Here is a 21,602-nt window from a genome sequence, read left to right on the forward strand (position 1 = left end):
AGGCTAGACAGTCACTTGTCTGAGATGGTATAGGTTCTCCTGCTTGAGCAGGGGGCTGGACTAGAAGACCTCCAAGGTCTATTCTATTCTATTCTATTCTATTCTATTCTATTCTATTCTATTCTATTCTATTCTATTCTATTCTATTCTATTCTATTCTATTCTATTCTATTCTATTCTATTCTATTCTATTCTATTCTATATATATGTAGGTATATGCATGTGTATATGTACATACATACATATGTACATATGTTGTAAATGCATGAAGAATTAGAGTGCAGCTGTCCATGTCTTGAAGAAAGGATGGACATCTTGATGATTTTGACATTTATATTTTTTTTAGATTTTAGATTTATACTAAGCATCTGTTACTCAAAGCAATGGAAAAAAGGAAAATGAAGATTTTGTTGTTGTTAATTACAACTGCAAAACACCTTTAACTGGCATTCTCAAGATAAGTGTTTTGTTTTGCTTTGCTTTACAAAAACAGCAGATCTCTTGAAGTAATTGGGGGGAGGAGGGCTGTTTGAATGAATTTCTGATTTAAAATGAAGTGTGCAACATTACATTTCTTATCATAAGAGAATGGAATTGTATATTTCTTTAAAATGTATTATTATATTTCATTAATTTTATTTAATCTTATTTGAAACTCATTTCAAATTAGAGCTGAAGATAGCATGTCTTAGAATTAAGATAAGCTGAGAGTGGCTCATTGAGCCAATGAACTTGGTAAAAAAGGGTGTTGTTTTTCATTAATATCTTTAAATATTCACTAGAAACTAAAGCAGTCAATTCTACACATTATATTAGTAGATTATGTGAAAATGCAGTGAGCCCTTATCTTGATGAATGCCAAAAATTTAAATAAAGAGCTCTTTTAATAATTAACTTGAGTAGTTCTGCATCAAAGCAATGAAAAAGTAGGACTGGGATTAACAAGAACCAGTGGAAATGGCTTCTAATCTATTAAAAAATGTTCCAGATCAGCCCTCCATAGTGCTTAATCTTGTTAAACTCAAGTACCTAATGGAACACTTTTTGTATTAAATACTATATGTCTGTCAAAATCTAAGTAAAAGAATATATGACAATATTTTTTATAGTTAATGGAACACCTATCTATTTTAATGGAGATATATAGTTATATTTGTTATATAGTTATAGGAATAGCAAAGGTTATAAAGTTAATGGAACACTCACATAGCTAATGGTAGACTTTCTAGTTAAAATGTATGTCACATTGTAAGTAAAAGAAGACACAACAATAAAACCTATAAGTGTTATTTTCTTTCAAATTATCTCAAATTATCTCTATCAAAATCCTGAATTACTGTAAATCAATTCTTAACCAAGTTATAAAATATTATGACTCAATCTATGCTGTTTACTTGGAAGTTAACCCTGCTGTGCTTGTTAGAATTTATTTTCAAGGACATGTATAAAACATACATTTTATTTCTTTTTCCTTTTTTCTTCTTCCCTCCTTTCATATGCTATTCTGGCTTCTTAAATTTTTACTACAATTTAGTGATTGGCCTGATAGCCAAAAAAAAAATAAAGCCAATAGGGAGTAATACTTGAATCAGTAGAATGCAAGTCAGCTCTTACTGTCAGGTCCCAGCAGTTCCTTCCATCAAAGGCTAGAGTGGGGTAGTGGACAAATGGGCAATATGACTGTGTGTACATGATGGGAAATAGGGAGGGGAGAATGATAGGTGATGAAGTCCAGAGAAGCCGAAACCAGTTTGTACTCAAAGCACCAAGGCCATGCACCCCGAGAAAGAAATGTGAATTGCCCACAATATCTCCGTGTTCTCATAACATCTTGGCAAGCTCTGATTGGTGAAACATGGACTGGTCACAGGGTGAAGGGGAGAAGGGAATCTTTTCTGTATATTTTTTGCTTGGAAAAATCTTAGAGCTAGCCTGACTTTACTGCAACCAACTTCCTTTAGTAAAACAATCTTTTGCTTCAGCCTAATGGAGTTGAGGATCTTTATTACATAAGGGACCAGATTGGTGCAGGTCTGACATTAGACTAGCTCTGCAATTGAAGTCAACCTGGAGAGGAAATTGCCTCTATCATGGGGACCATGCAAATGATGTCAGCTCAAGGGAGCGACCAGGAAGAGATTGAAGAGAACGGTCCTGAAACCCCTCTCTGGAGGACTGGACCTATCCAAATGGCTGGGAGAAGATGACCCTCAAGACCCCAATGGTCCCTCAGGGTTGGGAAAAAGGAGGAAGCCAGATAAGCATACAAAAGGCAAGCCGATAAAAAACACACAAAGCCTAAGGACTTTCAACCAGGATATAAGATCTATCTGTTTACTAAATTCCTCCAGTCTAGACAACCATCCAAAAAATGCTCAAACGCATACAACCTGTATTTCATTGCAGTGTGTTGAAACCAGAGGTCACTTCTTCCCTGCATCCAAAGTCACAACCACCTCCCCCTCCTATCATGATTGAGAGAGAACCACACTTTGAAGTAAGGGACATTTTGGACTCTTGTGTACATTGGGAGAAATATCCAATACCTGGTGGCAAAGAAAGATTTCCCTCCCTCATATAGTGAATGGGTCTATTCCAAACATATTAAAGCCTCCAGGTTGCTTAGGAAGTTCCATGAACATTACCCAGATAAACCCCATTGAATTAATTACTAATAATGAAACATTCTATATCTCTCCTTCCCTTCTTCTCTTCCTTTGCAGGACTAATGTCTCTGTTCAGGGGGACAGAATGTCAGGTACTACCAGTTCCTGCCATCAAAGGCTGGAAGAAGAGAGAGGAGTGGACAAATGAGCAATATGATTGTGTGTGGTGATAAAGACCATAGAAGCCTGGAACTGGTTTGAACCAGAAGCACCAAGGCCATGCACCCTGAGAAAGGAATGTGAATTGCCTACATCTCCACCCATACTCTAGCAAGAAACCCTGTACAATATCAGACAAATGGCTGTCCTGTCTCTTCTTTGAAAACCTCTAGTGATGGAGCACCCACAACTTCCAGAGGTAAGCCATTCCATTGATTAATTAAATTTAAATTTAATTATATTTCCATTGTCAGGAAATTTATCCTTAGTTCTAGTTTAATAGCTCTTCAATGATCTCCCACCAGTTACTTATTGTCCCCCCTCTAGAGAATAAGTCAATCCTTTCTTCTCTGTGACATCCCTTAAAATATTAGAAAACTGCTACCATGTCACCGTAGTCCTTCTCTTCGATAGATTAGACATACCCAATTCCTGCAATCATTCATTATATGGTTTAGTCTCCAGACCCCTTGTCATCTTTGTTGCTGTCCTCTGCACTCTTTCTAGGGTGTCAACATCTTTTTTATATCCTGGTGAGCTGAATTGGATACAGTATTCCAAGTATGGTCTCGCCAATGCAGTGTAAAGAAGTCCTAACACTTCACATGATCTTGAACTATCTTTCTGTTCATTCAACCTAGGACTGTATCAGCTTTTTTGGCAGCTGAAGCACACTACTGGTTCATACTTAAGTGGTGGTCTACTAGGACACCTAGATTCTTCTCAGTTGCTACCATTGAGCCAGATGCCATCTATTTTATATCTGTTCATTTTGTTTTTCTTGCCTGTGTATAGGCCCTTATTTTTTTCACCACTGAATTGCATTTTGTTGTACATGGCCCAGTGTTCAAATCTATCAAGGTTCTTTTGAATCTTGAGTCTATAATCGAACATTTAAGAATATTCCCCAGTTTAATGTTGTCTGCAAATCTGATGACTTTCTCTTTTGTCCCCTCATCTAGATCATTTATGAAGATGTTGAAGAGTACTGAGCCTAAGACAGAACTTTGAGGTACCCATTGCATGTTTCCTTCCCTGTAGATGCAATTCCATTGAGGAATACACATTGAGTGCAATGCTCAGCCAGTTACAAACTCATCTGGTGGTGATACTGTTTATCCCACATTCTGCTCTACTTTACCTTATCAAATGTCTTGCTGAAGTCTAAGAACACTATGTCCACAGCATTTCCCTTATGCACTAATTTAGCCACTTTTTCAAAGAAGGCAATAATGTTTGTCTGGCATAGTCTGTTTTTGACAAAGCCATGCTGGCTTCTAGTGATTGTCATGTTTATTTCTAGATGCTCACAAATTCACTGCTGGATTATCTCTTCCAGAAACATTAATCTTCAACTTCTTTAATGCAACCCCCAATTCAAGAGGCTTTATCATCAGTTCTAACTAAATACAGTTTTGTTATTGGAATCAGTGCACCAGATTTTATGTTGTCTTGGGCACTGGATCATATGGGAAAGCAGTACCTGGAGGCTGGGATGGACTGGGACAAAGCGATATATACTGAAATGCAAGTTTAGTAAGACAGAGGGATAGAACATCCAAAGGAAATGTCAGTTACAGTTGGAGAAAATGCAATGATAGGTGGGAGGTTAGGAATAAGAAAAGAATGGAAGACAAGAGCAAGTTGGTCACATCTAATCCTTTGCTGATATCCATGAAATATGAAGGCCATACTCTTTGTTATCATGACCTACTAAATCACTTGTTTTCCTAATGTAGTACATTCAACAATATACAGTACCTTATTGAATGGACATGTTCCATATAAGAAGTATATACAGACACAAACACTATTTCAAAGTAAGCCACGTTGCAAAAAAAAAACATAGTGAAAAGTAAAAAAATAAGCCAAATAAACTAAAAGCAAGAGATAATAAAAAGAGGAAATATAATTAAATCCAGTTTTTAGCAATATCAATCAAACACTGTACTTCATTATAATTTTCTGTCCTGGGAAACAATTCTAGCTTCCACAGTCCATCCACTGTTTTATACATAATGTTTTGATATTTAAATGTCTATATTTTTAAGGATCTCATCGACTCCATCCACCCACCATTTGTTGGTTCTTTCCTTCCTTTAACTCATTCATTTGTCCCACATCTATTTCTTCTGAGACTGAATTCCAGCACCTAGGAAGTACTGTATATGCATGTTCTAACATATATTCAAAAATCATGGATGGCCTAGTTATTTTTCTGTCTCATAATTCATGCATACTTTATGTCCCCAAGCCTGCAATATTCCTATGTCATTTGATGTTTTGCTGGAGCTAAGGTCAGTTATTTTTATTTGCTGAGGAATTCTATGCATATTCATGTTTGTTTTGCTAATTCTCTGTTTCTTTTTCTTCTGTTATTCTCCACCACCATCTACTGTGCTTTATCAACTGTTAATAGCTTCCATTCAGCATGAACTCTAAATGTGTCCTCATTTATTGTGTTTGGTTGTATGTTTTTTTCATGTCAGCCCTATGGAGAATTTCTGAACAGAAGCTTTCCTGACAAGCACCCAAAGCAATTTCATTTGAAGCTTTTGGATCTCTTATTTTCTTCGCAGCAGAGGTGCAGATTTGGCAGCAGCAAACAGTTTCCTGGCTTCAGGATTGATAGAATTTTTAGGAGGAGGAGAATATTCCCCATATCAGTCAGTGGATTATTTTCTCTTTCTTGAAAGATTACATTTCATTTATTGTGGTAACAATGTAACAGAGATTAAGGGTAATGCCATTTGACCATAGGATAGTGCAGAAATATGCTGCCAAATTTAGTTGTTCATGGGTTAAGAAAAAAAAAGAGAGAAAATGCCTTTCTCTGTAGTCAGCTACTTTTATAAAATAACATAACATAAAGTACACTATGCATACAAAATAATTTAAGAAGCAAAGAATGTAGAACATATTCCATGACTCCAAAATTTGTTGAATATTTCTGGAACAGCTCCTATGTACTTTTTACCAATAATAGACATAATAGACAAATTTAGGCTTGACCCTGCCATGTTCCTATGAAGGTTATTATGAAACCATTGTTTTAATGATGGGGGAAATTATTAAATATTTTTATAACATGAATATAATAAATTATTACAAAATATTATTTGTTTAAAATAAATTTATTTATTTGTTTATAAAATTTACATGGCTCTTCATCTCATGTTCAGTGACTCTGTGCAGCATAAAACAATTAAGTAAAACAATAAAAATTTTAAACACTCATTTTCAAAATATAAAAGTCATTATTAAAATACAAACCACCAGGCATAGGAGAAAATAATTTTAACCATAATGAGTGGGCCATCTTAGAATCCCCTGGACCCCTGGACTCCAATTATATAGCAAGGGATTATGGAATATTGACAGCAAGGAACTAATCTCACTCTGAGGGGAACAATGTTCCATATGGGATCTGCCAAGTGTAAGTCCATAGTAAACAGGACACAAAATGTATCTTCCCTGATAAATGTAGTGGTACAAGCAGATGTAATCAGAAAGAGGAGGTCCCCGAGTAATCCTGATCTAATGCCATGACAAGGAGGTCCCTGAGTTAACTTGGTCTAATGACATGATGAACTTTAAAGGTTAACTCCAGCACTTCAAAGTGGACCTAAAGTAAACTGGCAACTAATGCAGCTTGCAGAGCAGAAGAGTGATATATGTTGTCCTAGAAACACACACAAAACTACCTACAGTACACCTCTGCATAGTGCACTAGCTCAAGCTGCTAGATACATTTCAAGGACAGCCCAAATATTTATTTATTTATTTATTTATTTAATTAGCTTTCTATACCGTCCTATTCCCGAAGGACTCAGGGCGGTTTACAGGGCAATATTTAAAAGACAATATGAAATTAAGATAAAAAATAGAATTAAAAATAATTAAATTAATTAATAGCCCAACAATAAAACAATGTTAAAAACTTGAAACTAAACCCCCCCTCATTCCAGGCCAGATAGATCGAAAAGCCAGGTTTTCAGGTCCCGGCGAAATGAGCGCAGGTCAGGGGCAGTCCAGAGTTCCACAGGTAAATCATTCCAAAGGGCAGGCGCACCCACAGAGAATGCCCTCCCTCTGGGGATCACCCGCCGGCATTCCCTGACTGGCGGCACCCTAAGGAGGCCCTCCCTATGGGAGCGCACAGGACGATGGGAAGTTGATGCTGGCAGCAGGTGCTCCCTAAGATAATCCGGGCCCATGCCAAATAGAATTCATTATAGTAGTCCAATTTAAAGGCGAATAAGCAATGAGTGAATGTGAGCAGGGTCCCGTGATCTAGGAACAGGAGCAACTAAATGCAAAGCTGTTGAAAAGCCATCTTAGCTCCAACTGATCCTCAAGCAAGAGTTGTGAGTCCAGGAAAAACCCCAGATTATGTACTGAGTCTGTCTGGGAAAGTGCAACCCCATCTAACACCAAATATGTCATAGTCCTAGAACCAGCAGGCCCCAAAATCCAAAACCATTCAGTCATGTCAGGGTTCAGCTGAAGTTTGTTGTTCCCCATCCAGGTCCTCACAGCCTCCAGGCACCAAGATAAGATGTTCACGGTGTCACTTAATACACCAGGGGCATAGATATTTAGTTCGGTATATAGTATATATAGGTATATATGGTGATAGCTGAGTCCACCCAGAAGCTTCCTGTAGATTGTCACTACAAGAAGAGAGCACCAAATACTACAGCATCCCAGATATTAGGAGCCGAGGGCAGGACCTGTCCTTCCCAATCACTACATCTGGATTTGACCCTGAAGAAAGGCAGTGAACCAGAAAAATTCTGTGCTGCCCAATCTAAATCCTCTGAGCTGATTCAGAAGGATACCATGGTGGTAGTATCAAAAGCTGATGAGAGTTCAAGTAGGGCAAGGATGAATGCATAACCCCCCTCCTGCCTCATTAATGCCCAGGTCATTGAAAACACAAACAATGTCATTTTTGTTCTATACTTGGGCCTGAATCCAACTGAAAGGTAACCAGATAATCTGTTTCATCCAAGGATTTGTTTCTCCAAGGTCCGCTGAAGCTTTATTTATTTATTTTATTTTATTTTAATTCCATTTATATCCCGCCCTTCTCCGAAGACTCAGGGCGGCTTACAAGCTTAGCAGTAGCCTTCATTCTATGTATATGCCTGCTTATTAGGGCTTTCATACACCCCCCCAAGCGGCATTATTACAAAGTCAGCTTAATTGCCCCCAACAATCTGGGTCCTCATTTTTACCTACCTCGGAAGGATGGAAGGCTGAGTCAACCTTGAGCCTGGTGGGATGCGAACCTGCACTAATTGCAGGCAGCTGATATTACTTAAGGAGGCATTAGCCCACTGCTCCACCAAGGCTGTTGTGTAACCACATTTTCCCCCTAAAGAGAAAATTAGAAACTAGATAAAAAATTTCCAGTATTGTGGGGTCTGGTGAGGCAATGAAAAAAAAACATCTTTAAGAGATAAAGGAACAACTTCCTCACTCAAAGAAGAATTAAATACCACTAGGACTCCACTTTCATGACAATCTCAGGAAGACATGGATCTAAATAGCAGATGGCTGAGCTTATAGTCCTAAGGAGACAGTCCAGTTTCACAGGTCCAATAGGTTCAAACCATTCCCAGTTAACTGGGCAAAACTGTGCTGCAATTTCAGTCTTTCAGCCATAGTAAGAATTCGTTTACATTACCCAGTTGTCAAATTCCATGTACTAGGTGTGTAGTTCAAAAGAATAGCCGAACATTTTAGCTTTTCTCTCACAATCATATTTATATAATCCACTACTTTCTTACAAAACCTGATAAGTATATGACACTGTATGTTTTAAAGAAGCATTATTCTTATGAATGACATTTTTGCTCTGGAAGTTAAGACTCTGTTCCGTTGTCTATACAATACAGGAACCTCTAATTCTTTATTCCACTTATTTCTTAGCATCTGCATATCAAATGGGGTTATTTATAATTAATATCTACAACTAGATAATATATAACTAAATGTATACTTTTACTATTAAAGGATTTAACATGTTGTTCCAGTATTTTAGGTGCCTCGGAAACTCAAAATGTTGCTGATCCAAACAACATTGTTAACAAATGTAATTGTAAATATTGCCATTGGGTTACATCTGATAGATTATATTTATTTCTTAAGAGATAGATTTTAACAGAGTATGTTAAAATTCAATTTCACCTATCAGTTGGTCCAATTAAAATAAAATTCAGTTCAGCATTTCTATTTTTTATTTTTCTATTTTCTATTTTTTTTCTTATCAGTGCACACCATTTGTGAAATCTGCAACTGCCTGCTCAAAAAGGATGCACAAATCTAGGAAGTACAGGGGTGCAGGTGATGTGATAACATCCATTCTCAGAATAATGAGTTCTTTATATGCTTCTCCTATGCAAAGGCTGATTTAATCCAAATTTTGCATTCTATCTCAGTCTATTTGCCATTCACATCTCAACTGTTCTTACTTCCCTTGGATCCAAGTAGAACAGAAGTACAATAGTCAAGTACAATTTCCCAGGAAGAATATAACCAACATACTATCAGGACAGAATAGTTTTTTCCCCCCTCCCAGCCTGTTTTCATTTTTTATGCAAATATTTAAGTACCTCAGAAGATTGTTAAAGGTAAGAGAAAGAAACCCCAACCCAAATGGAGAGCTATGTAAGAGAAATAGAAAAGGCACATTCCCCCACATAGCTTTTACTTTAGATATTGTTACCAATTAAACACGAGGAGATATTTGATAAAGATTGGAATAATGGAGACTTCTAGAAATGGTAATTCAAGCCTAAGCACGTACAATTTAATATTTAACAACAGCAAAAGAGAGAAATTACGAGCAATCTTCTAAGAATTACTTCTCTCTTAATCTGGTGCTTGATCTGCTCATGATTTTTCATGGTAGAAAAAAGTAGCGTTTGCCTCATTTTATCTTGGAAGACAGGATGAGATAAGAATGTAGCTTAGTGTTAACTGGAAAAAATTTAATGGGTACCTTTACATGTCAGCATTTTGGTGGTCACTTTACTTAATTTTGATGTCAGTTTTGTACAGACTGAACAGTAGATAACCAAAAGCCTGAAAAAAATTGAATTACATGTATACATTTCTACTTATAGATATATTATTTTCCACTGAAAAGAAAAAAAACCAAAAAAGCACAGTCAGAAAATAAATTTGGCAATTCATTCACATCAGAACAATAGCATTACCTTAAAAATCATATTACTTAATAATAATCATAATAGTAAAGTTGGAAGGGACCTTGGAGGTCATCTAGTCCAACCCCCTGCTCAGGCAGGAAACCCTATACCATTTCAGGCAAATGGCTGTCTAGTCTCTTCCTAAAAACTTACAGCGTTGGAGCATTCACCACTTCTGGAGGCAGTTTGTTCCACTGGTTAATTGTTCTAAATGTCAGGAAGTTTCTCCTTAGTTCTAGGTTGCTTCTCTCCTTGATTAGTTTCCATCCGTTGCTGTCTTTGGGCGCTTTGGAGAATAGCTTGCCTCCCTCTTCTTTGTGGCAGCCCCTGAGATATTGGAACACTGCTATCATGTCACCCCTAGTCCTTCTCTTCATTAAACTAGAGATACCCAATTCCAGCAGCCGTTCCTTACATTTTTTTAGCCTCCAGTCCCCTAATCATCTTTGTTGCTCTTCTCTGTACTCTTTCCAGAGTCTCAACATCTTTTCTACAATGTGGTGACCAAAACTGGATGCAGTATTCCAAGTGTGGCCTTACCAAGGCATTGTAAAGTGGTATTAATACTTCACATGATCTTGATTCTATCCCTCTGTTAATGCAGCCTAGCACTGTGTTGGCTTTTTTGGCAGCTGCAGCACACTGCTGGCTCATATTTAAGTGATTGTCCACTAGGACTCCGACATCCTTCTCACAGTTACTACTATTGAGCAAGGTACCCCCTATAGGCCTATACTATATCTGTACATTTGGTTTTTCTTGCCTAAATGTAGAACCCTACTTTTTTCACCATTGAATTTCATTTTGTTAGATAGCGCCCAGTGTTCAAGTCTTTCCAGATCCTCCTGTATCTTAAGCCTGTCTTCTGGAGTTTTGGCTATTCCTGCCAGCTTGGTGTCATCTGCAAATTTGATGAGTTCCCCATCTATCGCCTCGTCCAAATTGTTGATGAAGATGTTGAAGAGCACTGGGGTCAGAACAGAGCACTGGGACACCCCACTACATGCTTCCCTCCATGTAGATGCAGTTCCATTGAGGACCACATGCTGAGTACGGCTGGTCAGCCAGCTATGAATCCATCTAGTGGTGATGCTGTCTAACCCACATTTTTCTATCTTATCAAGTAGTAGTTTGTGATTATAAAATCAAAACTGTAATCGCTTGACAGTGAGATGGACAGCATATAAATTTAATTTAATTAATTAATTATATAAAAATTACTTTCTATACAACCAATGTCTACTTTGCAAACTTCATATATATTCTGAGAGTTTGTTAGCATATGCTACATGTAGCTTTTTGTTGCAATATGCAACAATATACTGTATGAGCTTGCAGAGTAGTCTATAGATTAGAGACATTAACTTCCATAGAATAATATTATTTTGGGTGCAAAAAGTGAGTTTTGGTTATATTTGTAGTAAACTGTATAAAACGTGCCAAACCTATCATTACTCAGGAATGCTACACGTGGCATGGATACAATTAAAGTAGATAAATTAGTTTACATTTTCATTTTCTATAGTGTTGGGTGAAAGATTTGATTGACAAAGTGTAATGGGTAATGAAGATCAATTACTATGAATGCATTGGTGAGGACTATGACACAGAAGAATGTGACTTGAAATGTAAGAAAAATAAATAGTAAATAAAATGTCTAACAAATGAGAAGAAATAAAGTCCAAGGAAAATATGTTTGTCTATGAACTTAAAAAAGGGAATAATATATTAGATCTGGCTTAAAATTGCCTGATCTTGTGAGTCAGACTAATTAATACACATAGTTAGATAGAGCTATAGGCTTAATTATGAATGAAAGGACTAACTACAAATTGGAGGCATCATATATTTGTAGGTACATATATAAATTGGAATCCATAGATTGGTGATAGTTTCATGTTATGTTGCAAAGAACACTGATAATGAAAAAATGAGATATAAGCTGTGAGGGAGGGGGGAGTTTAAATTACTGAATAAATGTATTGCAGGTTAAAAAAATACCTATCATGCTAAATAATATAAATAGGTAGTACAATGAGATGATATTTTGAGAATATCACCTTGAAGAAGTGGACATAGTAGCATAGGAATGAAGTAAAAGAAAGAACAGAAAATAGAATGGAAGAAAAAGTAATATGTAGTAAATAATTACAAAATTATTCAGCCTCCCCCCAAAATAAGTAAAAAGCTCAGAAACAGTGGAAGCTCAATGGAAGAAATATGAAAATATGCTAAAAAATGTCCAAGAAGGTGAAGTTAATGTCACTGGAAATACAAACAAAACAGGAAAGCATGCAAAGCATTACTTACAAACCTATTTATAAAGAATCTTTTCAACTCTAATAGCAACTATATTATAGGTGTAGAGATTATATTTTATTGGGAAAAATAAAGGACAAACTTTAAAAGGGGGCAAATCTGAAATAGTTAATAAGAATACAAAATAGTTTATATTTGTAACTTTGCTTTACAAAGGAAAATTCAAGAACAAAAAGAAAATAAATAATTGGATAAATAAATCTAAAGGACAGGTTTATGAAATAAAGGATTGTTCTTTATAATAAAGGAGGAACGGTCACTGTAGTTATCAGTCACATGATCGAGAGGATTTCAGAATGGAGTCATTGACATCAATCATTCCAAGGTGCTATGCAACTCCTTCTCATAGGGATAAATTAGGGGAGGAGGGGAAAGATCTGAATTATTTATTTATGTTGCAGCTTCAGTTCTGATCATAACCATCTTCAAACTCAGTCTTTCTTTGGCCAGTTTCTCCCACCACACTATATTTGGTTCCATTTTGCTTTTAGAGATAATTTGTTCACGAACAGACACACAGGAAGTGTTTCAAGCTTCTTTACATAATGTATTTCTACCATTTCTTTCAGTGGAAAGATGAACAGAAAGAGGTTCTGATTTTCTTTAAACATGCATGTAGGATCATTACTGTTACAAAACAGTGACAATGAGAAAATGATGAAAATGGGCATATAGAAAAGAATATAGTTGCAAAATAGTATGTATACATATGTATATGTGTACAGTATGTATATATATATATATATATATATATATATATATATATATATATATATATATATATATACATATACATATACATATACATACACACATACATATATATATATATACACATACACATACACACACACACATATCACATGTACACACACAGTTGCAAAGTGTGCATGTATGTGTATATGTGCATGTATATGTGTGCAGATTTGTATGTATACAGATAGATAGATAGATAGATAGATAGATAGATAGATAGATAGATAGATAGATATAGATATAGATAGATATGTATAGATATTATAGAAATAGAGATAGCGATAGAGATAGAGATAATAGAGAGAGATCAACAGGGAGAGACAAAGACGAGAGAGAGAGAGAGAGAGAGAGAGAGAGAGAGAGAGAGAGAGAGAGATAAAGACAATTTTCCTGGGGCTACCGGAGAACCAGAGGTTTGCTTAGATGGCTCCATTGCTCCATTGCTGAGATAGCCATTTTTACCCTTCACTTAGGAGTTTTCTTAACATATATTTATATACTTTTATATCTATTGTTTTTATATTTGTGATTTTTATCTGATTTATCTTGTGCAATATCCAGAGTCACTTTTGGTGAGATGGGCAGCTATACAAATCGACTAATAAATAAATAAAATACAATCCAAGGCAGCAACAAATAGTTAAGATTAAAAGAGATAAAATAAAAGCTGGAGCATTTTGATAGAAGTGGGTAAAATGAACTAAACCAGTAGCTCCTGGCAGATTAAGAATAAAGCTGATAAAAAGCCTTGGAATCACACTGAAGTGAGAAGATGCTGAAAAGAATGTTTTACAGATTTCCATGGGAATTATTAAAACATATTAAAGAGTGAAATTCAAGAACTCCTTATAAATATTAGAGCCCAAGGGGGAAAAAGTAATAAAAAATCCTATGAGAAAAAAAGTTGTGAAACTGTAATCCTGAAGTTGTAGCTGGCTAAAATATAGATGTAGTTTGGTTATGTTTGTAAAGATTACATTTGTACAAGGGGGAAAATAATAGGAATGAATGCAAGAACTAGAGGGGAATTTGTTCACTGTACTTGGAAAGGCATTTCAATAAAGGAGAATATTTGTAGCTCAGGGTTGAAATGAGGGGTCATTGGTACTCTGAGCTTGTTTGTTTTCTTGCAGATCTTTCATTACTCAAACTAGGTAACATCATCAGTGCTATAAGGAGTGTGGTTTGCTGTCAGTTTATATAAGTGTTAATATTGGTGGGGGTGGTCTTAGAGATTTTTTGGTTGGGGTGTTTACTGTTGGATTCTTTGGCAGTTTCTTGATTAGGGTATTGCTTACTTGATTGTGGGTCTGATATTAATTTTGGAATTAATCTATGCTCATCTGGGTGCTGATTGCTGGTGGAGATATACTTAGGTCTTTTTGTTCCTTTTTGGCTGGTTGATTGCCTCTTTTGCATAGTCTCTAGATGTTGTTAATGTCTATGTGTTTATTGATGGCTAATTTGTCAGAGTACTAGGCTTCTACGTAGAAACTCCCCAGCATTTTTGGACTTGGCTTGGTCTAGGATGGTCACAGTTTCCCCATTGAAACTATGGTTACGTCTGTCTAGATGTTGTGAAATTAAAGAGTTTTCATCGTGTCTTCTGACTGCTAGTTGGTGTTCATGGATGGGTTCTACCAGTCTTCTGCCTGTTTGTCCTACATAATGGTTGTTGCAGTCATTACATTGTATGTTGTAGATGACTCCTATTTGTTCTTCTGGAGTTGCCAGATCTTTTGGTTTGCTTGGGACATTCTGAAGGGCTTCAGTTGGTTAACTGATTCCATATGGTTGTAGTAGTCTGTTGGCAAGGCATATGACAGAATTCATATGGTATGAAGTTATGGAGGTGAGAGATTGAGCACAATTTGAATTTTATGCCAAACATAAAACAATGTTTCTTGTTTGGAAAATCCATTAAGAAATACAGGAATGTCAGAAGTAAAGGTTATTGTACATTCTTGATTTAAGAAAAGCAGAGGATAAAGTAAATAGAGCTAGATTATGAACTATTTTGTGCAGCTGAAGGTTGTTTGCTGTATACATATCTATTGGGAATAGAACACATACGTAGGAAAATGTTCAATACAGAGCAGAGAGTAACATTAACATATTTGCAAATATAAGGAATTCATTTAATTAGAGTTGATTGGAAACATGAATGTACATGTTATTTTTTTTTATTGAAAATTTTTAAAATACAATTTTCCTTTAAGAATCCCCCCTTCCCCCTCCCTCCTCCCCCCTCCCTACCTCCCCCCCTCCCCCCTCCCCCCCGGACTTCCCAGAGCTAAATACAAGGTATATATATAAAAAGCAATCATAAACAATCATATACTAACTACTATAAACTCTAAAATCCATCACTCTCTAGCTTATATAGGATAAAACAAGCCTTAATAATATTGAATATGTATAAAAAGAAACTAAGATAAGAAAAGAAAAAAAAGACGAAAGAAGACTTATTCAAATGCTACATAAAACTTCTTAACCCTATACTTATTCTGGATAAACTCAATCCATTTTCTCCATTCCATAATATAGCGTTCTTGCGAATGATCTTTCAAATAGGCCGAAATCTTCGCCATCTCTGCCAGGTCGGAAACCTTTAAAGTCCACTCCTCTATGGTCGGCAGTTCCTCTTTCTTCCAATATTGGCCTATCAAAAGTCTTAAGTTCAACATCAACTTAATGTCCACAACTGTAGCGTCTGCAATTATTCCCAACAAAAAAAGTTGCGGACAAAACTTTATCCTCTGTTTAAAAATCTTCTGCATATTCCACCAGACTTTTATCCAAAAAACCTTAACCTTCTTACATGTCCACCATATGTGAAAATATGTTGCATCTTCATCACCACACCTCCAACATTTAGGCTGATAATTCGGATACATACTTGCAAGCTTTTTAGGATGTAAATGCCATCTATAAAACATTTTGTAAAAGTTCTCTCTTAGATTTTGAGCTTGAGTAAATTTTACGTTCCTCACCCAAATCTTTTCCCACGTGTCCATTGTGATAACTTCCTGGATGTTTTGGGCCCATTTTATCATACAATCCTTAACAAGCCCTGTTTCTGAGTCAATCTCTATCAATGCAAGATATATCCGTTTGATATGTGCTGGTCCCTGATTTCTAATTTGCTTTATCAAATTTTCATCAGTCATTGTAAATCCATTTTTCTGGTCTTCTTTCCACCTGGCCCGTAACTGAGTATATTGAAACCAATTTTGAACAACCTTCTCTTCTCGCAAGAGGCTATATGATTTCAAACACCAAACATTTCTTTCCAAACTGAGGATCTCCTTGTACGTAGTCACATCATGTTTGAAGCCAGCATGTATATTTTCTATTGCGTGTTTTGGAATTGCTCACAATGGTATCTTGCAACTTAACTTATGTCTATACTTCTTCCAAACTCTCAGCAATGCCTGTCTTAAAATATGCACCCTAAACACGTTGTCTACCTTCTTATCATACAACAAATATGCATGCCAGCCAAACAACAAATCATGGCCCTCAAGATTTAATAACCTCCCTTGCGTCAAATTAATCCAGTCACTTATTCCTACTAATGCAGCAGCTTCATAATATAATTTAAAATTAGGCAATTTAAGGCCACCTCTCTCACGAGTATCCTGCATAATCTTAAGTTTAACTCGTGGTTTTTTCCCTGCCCACACAAATTTATTGATACCTCGCTGCCATTCCTCCAGATTAGAATCTTTCTTAAGAATCGGTATCATTTGAAATAAAAATAAAAATTTAGGCAGGACATTCATTTTAACTGCTGCAATCCGTCCCAACAAAGACAATTGCAATTTTTCCCAACTCTCCAATTCTTTTTGAATTTTCCCCCATAATTTTTCATAATTATTTTTATATAGCTTTGTGTTAGAGGGCGACAAAATCACCCCCAAATATTTAACCCTTTTAACAATCTCAAATCCAGTTAATCCTTCCAAGAGAGCCTTTTGCGAAACTGTAAATATTTCTGGCCAAAATTTTGGTTTTCTGTGTATTAACTTTAAATCCAGAAACCTTCCCATATTGTGTTATTATCTCCATCAGGTCCACAACAGAGTTCTCTGGCTGGGTCACTGTAACAACCAGATCGTCTGCGAATGCTCTCAATCTGTAGTCCTGATCTCCAATTTGAATCCCCTTAATTTTTTCCAAATTCTGAATTTTAACCAATAATATCTCTAATGTTAAGACAAATAACAAGGGCGATAACGGACACCCTTGCCTTGTGCCCTTCTCAATATTACATGCTTCTGTCAAGCTATTATTAACTATAATTCGGGCAGTTTGTTTTTGATATAATGCCCTAATCGGTTGTAAAAAAATTTCCCCAAAATCCATTTTGTCTAAAACTTTCAACAAAAATTTCCAATTCAATTGATCAAAAGCTTTTTCAGCATCTAAAAAAATTAGCACCGCAGCGATCTGGTTGTTCCTTTCCAAAAACTCTAACACATCAACTATATGCCTCACATTATTTTTCATTTGCCTACCACTAATAAACCCCGTTTGATCCCCATGAATCACCTGTTGCAGAACCCTCATCAGTCTATTAGCCAAAACCTTAGCAAATATCTTGTAGTCTGTATTTAAAAGCGATATCGGTCTATAATTTTTAACTTGAGTAGCATCTTGGTCTTCCTTCGGAATCAAAGAAATAAAAGCTGTTCTCCAAGACGGTGGCACCTTTCCCCCCCTCTGGATTGTCTGGAACAGTTCCTTTAACGGTTTTATCATTTCTAATTGTAAATTTTTGTAATAGGCCGCAGTCAAGCCATCCGTACCTGGTGCTTTATCCACCTTCAATTCCTTAATTGCTGTAAAAATTTCTTCTTCTGTAATCAGTTGATTAATCCCTTCTTTTTGTACTTGCGTAAGAACCGGGATGCTAGCATTTTCCAAATATATATCAATGTCTTTTTCATTAATTTTCTCCTTAGCATATAATTTAGAATAAAAATCCACAAAAGCGTCCTTGATAAGGTCCTGTTGAAACACAACCCTTCCTTTATGCTCAATCTTGTCTATATTAGAAGCCCTTTGTTTTTTCCTCAGTCTATAAGCTAACCATCTACCTGGTTTATTAGCGTTACAAAAAGTATTATGCCTGGCAAACCGCAGATTGGTTGCCACTTGGTCAGCCATTAATTTATCAAATTGTCCTCTTAACAATTTAATAGCCTCCTTAGTCTTCACATCCTCTGAGTTCAAAATCAAAGCCTTTTCTTTTTCCTTTATTTCATTCTCCAGTTCTTTCCTCCTAGCTTCCACAGCACGTCTATGTTTGTTATTCATATATATCAACACCCCTGTCATGTAGGCCTTGCTAGCATCCCACACCATATCCATAGAGGTACCTTTGTTCATATTAGTTTCAAAAAAATCCTTCATCCGCTGTTTGCATTCTTCCACATTTCTCTGATTTCTAAACAAATTCTCATTTACGCGCCACGAGCGCCTGTCTCTTTTCTCCTTATCAATCTCTAACCAAACTGGACTATGATCAGAGATAGTTCTTGCACAAATCTTCACCTTTTTAGTCCTCAAAAAAAAGTCATTAGTCACCAAAATAAAATCAATCCTCGAAAAAGATTGATGTCTATCAGAATAAAAAGTATAATCCTTTTCCTGCAAGTGTCTCTCACGCCAAATATCTCGCAGTTCCAAGTCATCCTTCATTTCAAAAAAAGATTTATGCAGTCTAGCATGACTTGGAATGCGCTTAAAAGCTCCAGCCTTATCCATCTGTACATCCAAAACACCATTCCAGTCCCCCATAAAAATAAAAGATTTATAATCCAACTGGGTAAGCTTTGTATGAAGTAAACTAAAAAAGTCAGCCTGTTGTTGTTGTTGTTGATTAGGGGCATACAGTCCAACTAAAAGCGTCTTTTTGCCTTCTAGCAACAAGTCTATCAGTACGTATCTTCCATGCTTATCTGCTTCAATTAAGTCCGCTGTTATGGCACTTTTAATATAAACAACCACTCCATTTTTCTTATTCATTGCAGAGGCAACAAAGTGCATACCCAGTCTTGAGTTCAATAAAAACTTTTGGTCCATAGCCCTAATATGCGTTTCTTGCAAACATATAACATCTATCTTGAATTGTTTTAAATATTGAAAAACTTTCTTTCTCTTCTGTGGTGAATTTAGTCCATTAACGTTCCAAGTCAAAAATTTAGTTGCCATGCATATCCTCCCAAAGCTCTTGAAGCACTGCTTTGATAGGACTATCTTCTTTAGGCCGTGCTCCTCCCACTGCTTGGCTATGAGGACGTTGTGAAGATTCTGAAGACTTTTGCTGATCTTGTTCTTTTATTTTCTTTGCTCTTTTTAAAGCAGCACGCATTACCCTTTGCTCTCTAGGATCATCCAAAGAAGTTATAGCTTGATCTCCTCCAGCACCATTTTCCTCTGTTTCATCCTCTTGATGTTCTCCTTCTCCTTCTCCAGATCCCTTTGCAGCTTCCAAAAGTGTTAATGGGGTTGCTTTTAAAACATTATTGTAGAAATCACATGCTTGCTTCACAGTAATCAGCCGATACCTTTTGCCTTCATACATCACCATCAGCCCGTCTGGAATCTCCCATCTGAACCTTATGTCTCGTTGCTTGAGCTCATGCACAAGAAATGTAAAGTCCTTCCTTCTCCTTAAAATCTTTGGAGGGATTTCTTTTAAAACCAAGACTTCTTGATCAGCAATCACAACTTTAGCATCATAGGCAGCTTGTATAACTTCATCTCTAATTTCTCTTTTTGCAAAGTAAACCACCACATCTCTAGGCAACTTTCTCTGTCTGGCAACCCATGAGTTTACACGGAACACTTTATCCATAGCTGCTCTTATTTCAGATGCTGGCTGATTCAATACCACTTCGAGAGCCTCAGAAACCAGCTGCTTTAAATCTTCCTTAATGTTCTCTTTTAAACCTCTGATTCTAACAGCAAACTGCATCTGGTAATATTGGGCAAGGCTTAACTCCCTTTCCATTTTATCTCTTAAATTTTCATTCTCCCGTACTTTAACTTCTAATATTGCATTCTTTTGAGTCAGATCATCCACTTTTTCATCTAAATCTTCCACACATTCCGCCACTTTATGCACTGAAGACAAAATGTCTACCTTCATCATGCTGAACTTCTGTTCCATCCTCTCTTCCATTCTCTCCTCCAGTTTCTCCAATTTCTCCTCCATCTGTGCAAATTTATCACCCATTGATTGATTAATTGATTCCAAAAGTACCTGGGCATGTTTATCCAAAGCATCTCGTAAGTCCTTCGGTGTCAGTACATCAGGAGGGTGCAATGCCTGTAATGATGATTGTTGCACCGGAGAAGATCCACCACTCCGAAGAGTTTTAGGGGGAGGTTTAGCCGCCATCTTTTACTTTTCAATTGTGACGCACTTTCACTTAAAGTTTAAAAAGTCCATCAAGCTCGAGAGTATAATAAAATAATCCTCTTCACCTTTCCCTCTTGTACCGCTCTGCCTGCTCCTTTAATCCATAGTCCTCTCTTCAGGCAGGGGTGGTCGCAGACGCCTGGCTCTGCTCCAAGAAATCCGGAGCAGAGACGCCGGCCAGCTGGGAGCAACCCAGGCTTCCGGGGAGTTCAATCCTTCAGCCGCCCAAGCTCCAAGCTTAGGCGGCCCCGGAGAACTCTACCCCTACCTGGGGCCTCACCCCCTCCTCTTCTCCCGAGGAGGGGGCTTCAAATTCACCCGAACAGCTGATCGGCGCTGTTTCGGGCGAAAAAACACACAGCTGAGCCGCGGGCAGCCCGGGAAGGCTGTCTCCGGCGCCGCGCAGCCACCGGAAGTCCAATGTACATGTTATTTTGCATGCATAAGATGCCATGTTGTTTTCATCAAATATTAGATAAGTACATGATGCAACTAGAAGTACAAATCTGAAAATTAATATATCTTAATTAATTAATATAAGATGAGGTTTGTTGTGTTGTATGTTGAGATAGTTTGGTCAAAGCAACTAGAAATAGAAAAACAAATACATGATAGAATTAGCAATTTGGACTTGAAGAACAGGAAAACTGATAAATGATGGCAGGCTGAGATGATAATACCTTCAGGAAGAATCAGTAAGAATTTCAAAGAACAAAAACAGTACATCAAATGATGCATGTACATGGGATGAGCAAGGATGGTTTCTGAGGGTGAGTTAATATGGGGAGGTATAGTAAATAGTGTTTATTTATTTATATTTCATATTTCTTACCCACCCATCTCCCTCCCCTTTAATACTATTACTATAAAATTGTTTTAACTGCTTTTTTCCTTAACATAAGGACTATGTTTCCATAAGATATCCCTTTAATTCTTTGCTTATTCTTTTATACTGCTTTTCTGCCATTCATGCTCATGCCAAAAGAAAACTCAGAGGTGTGTGTGTGTGTGTGTGTGTGTGTGTGTGTGTATTATACATATGTATGTATGTAT

The sequence above is a fragment of the Vipera ursinii genome, assembly GCF_947247035.1.
Source record: "Vipera ursinii genome assembly, chromosome: 4".
Taxonomy (NCBI): Eukaryota; Metazoa; Chordata; class Lepidosauria; order Squamata; family Viperidae; genus Vipera; species Vipera ursinii.